Source organism: Ailuropoda melanoleuca, chromosome 5 (genome assembly GCF_002007445.2).
Source record: "Ailuropoda melanoleuca isolate Jingjing chromosome 5, ASM200744v2, whole genome shotgun sequence".
In the NCBI taxonomy this organism is placed as follows: domain Eukaryota; kingdom Metazoa; phylum Chordata; class Mammalia; order Carnivora; family Ursidae; genus Ailuropoda; species Ailuropoda melanoleuca.
In genome coordinates this window covers 128,049,335-128,057,978 of record NC_048222.1, presented here as the reverse complement: position 1 = coordinate 128,057,978, position 8,644 = coordinate 128,049,335, and the positions used below count along the sequence as shown (strand labels likewise).

At 37.4% G+C, this 8,644-nt stretch overlaps 1 long non-coding RNA gene across 1 annotated transcript; it reads left to right on the top strand.

The window, feature by feature from the left end:
* The first annotated feature begins 6,157 nt into the window (after positions 1-6,157).
* LOC117802435 lies at positions 6,158-8,126 on the top strand. Its single transcript, XR_004625848.1, has 3 exons — positions 6,158-6,237; positions 6,334-7,798; positions 7,836-8,126. It is a non-coding gene; the product is annotated as an uncharacterized LOC117802435 (long non-coding RNA).
* The last annotated feature ends 518 nt before the right edge of the window (positions 8,127-8,644 follow it).

Here is an 8,644-nt window from a genome sequence, read left to right as displayed (position 1 = left end):
AGTACTGCTGGAGTGGTCAGCAGACACTGATTCCAAATCTCAATTCTTGGACACAGCCATTTTTAAAAGAAGTTCATATTTAGAAACATGAATACCATACTGCNTCGTTGACCTAGGAGAAGATATTTAAAGGCCTATTTCCTTTCTAGCAGTACTGCTGGAGTGGTCAGCAGACATTGATTCCAAATCTCAATTCTTGGACACAGCCATTTTTAAAAGACGTTCATATTTAGAAACATGAATACCATACTGTGGCCCACCCTGAACTGTCTCAGATCAGCCGGTCTGTTAGCCATGTTGTACTCCTCCAGGAAAAAAAAAAAAGAGGAAGAAGAAGAAGAAGTCTGCAAATGATTGGGCTTCCTGTCCTGTGGATTTTGAATTACTGTAATTAGGATCTCATGTTTGCAGCCACACAGCCAGCAGTGGTCTCTCAGCCTGGGTACTTTCTATTTCAGTTGGTAATTACTCAGTGGTAAAAAAAAAAAAAAATTAAAAAAAATAAATCACAAATGAGAAAATTGAGGACATGGTTTACTTGGTACTGACTCTTTTGTTGGGGGGAGAGGGTGGGAAAAATAGGATACACTGTCTGTAATTCTAGCTTTCCTCAGACCAAGGCATCTAGACTGAATGTGATAGGGCCCTCAACTTACCTTGTACGCATTCCAAGGTGCTTCAATAAGAACCAGTGAGAAGAGTACTGAAGGAAGAGGACTGGGGTGGGTGGGAGAGGGGAGGGGTAAGGTAGAAGGAGGACAGAGGAAGAAGTTAGTACCACTGTATCATTAAAAGAGGATTTTATATTCTTTTTAAAAATTATGTGTGTCTGTGTGTGTATTTTACCTCAAGGTTAATTTTAAATAATACTTAAACGCTATTTGCTGGATCATCTACTTAGTACTTATCAAGAGAATTTATTTACTGAAAAGCAATGCATCCCCCTGTTAGCATTTGTGAAGGCATCTCCTATTGGAAAAAGATTTCTTCTCTCTCTCTCTCTCTCTCTCTCTCTCATTTTTCTATGCCTGGGAAAGCTGGTTTTATATTATTAAAAAATTTGAATTGCACAGCCCAGAGTCACTGGCCCCTTTAAAGGGGGCTTTCTCTCTTGTCTTAAGAACAGACCTCAGAAGGAGCCAGATGGTTCCCGTCTGCTGCCTTGAGTCAATGCACTTCCTCCCACAGACAGAGCCCTTTTGCCCTCCTTCCTTCCCAGCTCCTCCCCACTTTCTACTCCCCACCTCTGGGCCTCTCTGTTTTGTCCCTAGAAATAATCTTTTATTGCCCCGTTGTTCGGAAGTGACCTTTTGCCCTTGATTAGATGGCACCGGGCTGATCACCGGGTTGCTTTGGAGCGGGCAGTTGCTTTTTTGTGTCGGTTCATCTGGTGTCAGGGAGAACAATGCAAGGCTTTGCAAAATTTTAGTATAGCTCAGGCCTGGGGTGGAATAGGTGGGGGTGGAGAGATTGGGGGTTATAGAAAGCAGCCCAGTGGATCCTGTTTGCAAAAGTATCTTTTTTTTTTTCATAAACTTAAAAACAAGTGGTATATTTTAAAATTCATTTGTACATATTTAACTCACTCCTGTTTAATAACCATTTATTTCAGAGGAATAGGAGATTACTTCAGGATTTTAGTATACAGTATTTAAGTATATTAATATACTATTAAACTGACTTGAGTGTATAGTCTTACATTAAAATATTAATCAAATGGACTATGAATTTCTCAGAGGGCAGTTTTCCAGAAGGCCCCAATTATTCTAGGTAACAAGTGAAATAAACCATATAATAGGGAATGTGCTTAATCACTAAAAGCTAACTCATTTTTTTTTTATTTTAAAAATTAGGGGAAATACCCATGACTTTACTTGCTTCCTGGACTAAGCAAAAGAATTTGTGATTTTGTATCCTTCATAATAATTCTTGAATTCTTTTGATTTCAAATTCCCAGGCATATCTGCTAGAACTATAGAATGGGTTAGTTTGAAGTTTTTGTTTTGAAACTTTCAATTTCACTCCAGATGTGAATACTGTGCTATACAGGTATAGAAACATTTGGAGATTTTTTTTGAAGCTTATTAATACATTTATTAACTTCAAAAATTTCAAAGTTTCCTAGCCCTCAACCTGAGGAGGAAAATGTCTTCTCTTACCCAGCTCCTACCTTCCAACCCATGCAACCCTAAATTTTTACTGTAGGCAATTCTTAATGCTAACGACCATACTGTTTTTTAACTCTTGGCCTGCCAGGTATGGTGGCTTAAAATGAATGCCACCTTTCTGCTTTATTTCAAGTGGTCTGGTCCATTTCTTGTTTCAAAGATTTGTGGTGGTGGGCTATACCTGAGAATTTATTGTAACTGGTTTCCATAGAGGGACTATCTTTGCTACACAGTGTGGAAATATGTATGTCAGCCTTCACCGCAAAGGAAGTTAAAGATGTAAAGTGCAGAGTGAGTAAGAATTACCAGTTCCATTTTATAGACAAAGTAGTAAAAAACGTCATAGTCATGCAAATGTGTAGAAGGACCCAGGGCAACTCCGAGGTTCCTAATTGCCTTGTTTCTATGCTGTAAGAATGATTGTTTTCATAAATATTGTGTACAGGGATGTCACAAAGAAAAATGATTTTCAGTTTTTGTTATTTGTGTTTTCCTGGTTAAGTATAGTTCTTTCAAAAAAAATCGAATGAGACATGCAAAATTTACCAATGAATCATTTTGAGGATATGGTACATATCTCTATGTGTATACATACATATGTATGTGTACATATCTCTCCATGTTTTTAAAAGAGCAATGGATATGGTTAGAAGCTTATTAATACATTTATTAACTTCAAAAATTTCAAAGTTTCCTAGCCCTCAACCTGAGGAGGAAAATGTCTTCTCTTACCCAGCTCCTACCTTCCAACCCATGCAACCCTAAATTTTTACTGTAGGCAATTCTTAATGCTAACGACCATACTGTTTTTTAACTCTTGGCCTGCCAGGTATGGTGGCTTAAAATGAATGCCACCTTTCTGCTTTATTTCAAGTGGTCTGGTCCATTTCTTGTTTCAAAGATTTGTGGTGGTGGGCTATACCTGAGAATTTATTGTAACTGGTTTCCATAGAGGGACTATCTTTGCTACACAGTGTGGAAATATGTATGTCAGCCTTCACCGCAAAGGAAGTTAAAGATGTAAAGTGCAGAGTGAGTAAGAATTACCAGTTCCATTTTATAGACAAAGTAGTAAAAAACGTCATAGTCATGCAAATGTGTAGAAGGACCCAGGGCAACTCCGAGGTTCCTAATTGCCTTGTTTCTATGCTGTAAGAATGATTGTTTTCATAAATATTGTGTATAGGGATGTCACAAAGAAAAATGATTTTCAGTTTTTGTTATTTGTGTTTTCCTGGTTAAGTATAGTTCTTTCAAAAAAATCGAATGAGACATGCAAAATTTACCAATGAATCATTTTGAGGATATGGTACATATCTCTATGTGTATACATACATATGTATGTGTACATATCTCTCCATGTTTTTAAAAGAGCAATGGATATGGTTAGTCAGTTTTATTAGCAGACAGGATAAACAGTTTGCCAGATAACTTGCCATTTGGTGGGTTTCCTGGTTAAGCCTAGGAAAGTGGGAAATGACCAAGGAAAGATGGATTTTTGAGACATCCCTGAGTGGAATGAAAACATACCATTCACATGTTTTTAGATTTCTAATGGTTTTAATAATCTGCCTATTAGCAGGGAAATACCTCTGGATATCTGTAGAGAGGTGGTGGTAGATTTGAATGGTAGCATTTGAGTTTTTAAAAAGGATTAGAAAATGGTTTTGAGTTCTTCCACTTTTTTTCCCCCCACAAAGAAGAGGGTCTTCAGCTCTGGTACTGTTCTGAGATTTGTTCAGACTGCAACAGATGACAGGGAAGAATACTGGAATGTTCCTTTAGGGCCTCTGGGTGGGTAACAGGGAAAATGCTGTTTATCATTGTGGCTTACAGACAATAGCAGACTGGGGCATAGTAGTGCTTACTGCATTTTATTTTCTTTAAACTCCTCTTGTCTAAAATAAGGATACTTCTCTTTTTATTTTATGGGGCTATTGTGGAATAGTTTCATAAATAGAATATTAAATCCTTTATGAGAGGAATTTAGCTTGTATATAAACTTTAAAAAGAATAGTGAGACTAGAATTCAGGAGACCAATATTCTTCTGTTGATCATCTTTTAAAAAGATTAAAAAATTTCCCCTAATTTATACCATTATTAAAGTAGTGAGCAAAATATCTATGATTTTCCTTACAACCACCATTACAGCAACAAAAAGACAAAAACAAATAAGCAAACAAACAAACAATGTAGTCATAGAGTTCAAGTCGACAAACATTTATTCGTCAGTGTTAGTACATTAGTATAGCAATGCCATAAAAAGTTTAAATTTATGTTAAAGCTGTGAACTATAATCTCTTGTTGCCATGCCCAGAAAGACGATTATCTGCCTACTTAACATATCAATGTCTACTTTTGACTTTTATAGTGAATGCCTGTAAATGCAAAGATAAAATTATACTTTCACTGAAAAAAGTAATATACTAGCAAATTATTGATAAGGTTAACCTTACAAGAGGCATAAAGGCTTAGTAATAAGAGCAGATCTGCTGATTATTATGTTTGTAGCCATGAAAAGTTTAAAGTAAGCCAAAGTAGAGTCTTCTGATTGGGAAAAATATTATAATATTCCCAAAAATTGACTGAAAATAAAAGAATAAATTAAAAATAAAGTCATGGTAAAGTATCATATAGAAATGGCTGCCTTCAGGCAACTAACTGGATATTATTTTTGTCATGAAATTAAAAAAGCATTTGTTAAATTATTACAATTGCCAATTTCTTAATATTTAATTTCACATATGCCACTCTACAATTTGAGTTTTGTTGCCATCACTGACATGGGTCTCCAAAGTTCTTAGAAATCCTTTTGCAGGTCCACTTCTAGATCTCTCTGTGATTACCTCCATGACCTCAGGATCTTTCTTCAGCTCTATACTTTCTATCACCCATGAAAAAGAATTAGTCGTTTTATTAAGTCAAGCTGGTCAGCAACTTAATCGGCCCATATTAGTGAGACTTTATTTTTGCCACCCATTATATTCCCTTGGTATGTCTCAGTTATGCTTTAACAACTAGGTAGGCATTTAAGATGTTAGATATATTTTGGTGGTACCAGATATCTAGATTGACATAGTCATAGGGAGAATGGAGTTTTATTTTTGCTTCCTTAGTGTGATATTCACAAGTGGCAAATTTTGAGAGATTAAAGTTGATTTTAAATTTTATTGATTAAAAAAATACTTACTGACCATCCACTAACCAGGTAGCACTAAATATAGATGATAAAGAATATAATATCACTTCTCTCAAATGGAGAAAAACCTGTCTGAATCCATGAACTTTAAACTCTAATGATATTTGGGGAAGAAAATGACAGTCCTCCCTAGTAAGAGTGAACGAAGAATAATTTTAAAAGACTCCAAATCCTCTACTTAATATAATGAATCTGAACTGTAAAACATGTTATATTAATTGTTAAACACGTCAGAGAAGTAATATTGATCTTTAAGAAAATAATTCAATTTTATTTGTTGGTGGGTTTTTTTTTCTGGATTATTTTGGATTATAATGACTTTTTTAAAAAGGAAAAACACTTCAAATCTATGATTACTAAATTCTCTTAAATTAAAAATATTAAGGAATCTGTGCACAGTTAAATGGGGAGAAAACTCAGATGAAAGTAATTGCAGACATAACATTTTTATCAAAAAAGTGTCTATGCATCAACTTTGTAAACTTAAGTTTCATTTTTCTTTGTTTTAAATTTTCAAAGTAGGTAAATCTAAGTGAGGCTTTTGAACATCTTTACAAGTAAGCGATTTTAAATCACATGGGTTTTGATGTCCTGGGTTCCTTGAATCCATTAAATCAAGCAATGGCAAAATTAAACTATTCAGAATGGAACAAACTGTGTCTGATTAAATGATAATTTCCTAAATTGAAAAAAAGTTTTTCTACATCAGATAGCAGGAGACATCCACTGCTCACTGTCAGATAGAGGAGCCCACACATGTGCCATCCCGGGAGCATTGCCAGTGCTGCCGTCATCACTGGTAGCTAGAAAAAGGCATCATTAAAAGATTTGCTTGTAGAGCTTCTCATCATTAGTAATTTGTTTATCTGGTAAGTAGCCATAAACAAAAGCAGCTCTCTCTTTGATATTTTTACCCTCCTCCCTTCTGTCTGATCCCCTTAACCTGTCTTTGGCTCTCCTCAAAGGTGTGCTGGTCTCCTGGAGCTGCTGTTTCAGACTCTGCAGACTTTAGTGGATGCCTGACGTAAGCACACGGACCCTGAGCTCATCCGCTCCTCCTGACTCTCGAAGCTAAAACAAGCAAAAGTCGACCTCCAGCTTTTATCACAGTCTTCACTAGTCTCCAGCTAAAATTTATAACATACTTTATGTGTTATAAAGTGTTTTCAGTCCTAAGGTAGGTGGAGTGGAAAAGATGACTGCAGTGAAAAGGTCGGGTCAACTGCGAGTGACACACATTGCCCTCATGAAGGTTAGTAGAAATGAGGAATATTTTCTGAATAAATTGAGAGGAAAGAACCCACAAAAAGGAAAATGGCTTTGTTAAACAAGGGGAATGAAAAAATGGTGGTGACGGTAGAATGGCAAAAGTACAGAATGACTTTTTTTATTAAAGGCGTCTGAACTGAAAATGAAAGAAAAAACTGGCTTATTGACAAAAAGAGGGAAAAGGCTAAAGGAACATAGGCTGAAGAAGGAATCCAGTTTATGCACAGCTTTGAGGATGAGGAATGAGCTAATGAACCATTCATCGTTACATGTAAAATGCTGTGTGACACACCAGGGAACTGCTGTTCGTCACAAAAGAGAAATTATGGTACATCTTTCAGGCTCTAAAGGTCCTGCCGGAGCCCATTAGCTCTGTGCCAGGCTCCCTCGTGAGAGGCAGTAGGCAAACCTATTTAAAATCTTTTTTTTTTTTTTTCCTGTGAGAAATTGGCCCCCTGGGACAAGGAATTCCTGTTCCTCCTGGGCACCCTGGAGATTTGCGAGGAAGTGTTGCGTGGCAGTGCCCTTGTGTACTTATTTCCGGTCATGCTTTCTTGACACAGAAGGTAGTGGGGACACTTCTGAGTCCCTCCAAAATCTGTGTTCCTGGGGGATATCTGAATGGGGTTAAATAAATCCAATGCTATGAAAAATAGATTCTGTAGCTCAGTTTTCTTCCTCAGCAAAATAATGCAACCATTCTGAGGAGTTTTCTATACTTTAACTTCTGTTTTTCTTAACTTCAAGAAGCTCAAAGGCCTTTCCAGAACACCGTAGCCCATTGTTTGAAACTACTGTATCGCGATAATGCACATAAATTAGAGATAAGTGATAAAGATGGAAAGGATGGGCTTGGGATTGGACAAGTATAGGTTTGAGACCAGTCTCTGTCACTTGCAGGGGCCAGTATCTATTTCTAATACAACCCGTAGACCTGAGCATCCAGGTCTTATCCCGGCACATTGCCCCTCCCCACCTTAGAGGGCCTTGCTCTGCCCTTTCTCTGACCTCATCACCATGTGACTGGGAGTCCGTGGGTCCAACAGGATATGGTCACTCTCCCTGAACCGGTGCCTCCTCATATTCTGGGTAGCTGGACCCCAGAATTCTGGACTCAAACAGTAGGGCCTGCCTTCATGCAATTGTAGGACTCTTTCTCAGGTCTGTCGTCNCATGCAATTGTAGGACTCTTTCTCAGGTCTTTCGTCTTAGGGTTGACAATGGGGCTATAATGCTGCTATCAAGGGAAGGCATCGGCAGAGGTGGGTGGAAATAGATGGAGCTAGGACATGGTGGGGGGCTTCAGTGTCCATATGTATGTGTGAGATGCCCTTGGCATAGAGAGAGTTGGGTGTGGGAAAGAAAGATCCCTTCATTTATACTCCAGACCCCACCTACAGTTATTAGAAGTGGGCCTGTCCATATAATAAAGTTATCATGATGTTTAAATGAGCTAATTCATGTAAAGTACTCAGCACAGATTTGTAGACTGTGGGCATCCGGTAAATATTTTTGTTCTGGGATGGTTTCTGTTTTGAATTAAATCTGATTGGGGTGTCTGGGTGGCTCAATCTGTTAAGTGTTAGATTCTTGATTTTGGCTCAGGTCATGATCTCAGGGTTGTGAGATAGAGCCCTGTGTGGGGCTCCACGCTCAGTGGGGAGTCCACTTCTCTCCACTTCCTCCTCTTCTGCACCCCCATTCTCAATCTCTCTCTAAAAATAAATAAATAAAATCTTAAAAAAACCGAAACAAACTGACTTAGCCTCTTCTAAATGCCCAAGAAAAACATGTATCCAGAGACCCAAAATAAAATGAAACTTCTTTAACAACACTAAAAAGTAAGACTTAATAGTCATCTTATTGTCAGAATCTGGCTGGAATCTACAAACACCACAAAAACTATTGAGCAGGATAAAGAATCAAAATGAGTGTTTTGGGTCATTTTAAATTGATGAAAAGCACAACCCACACTATGGAGAAAGAAATCATAAACCTATAAAAACT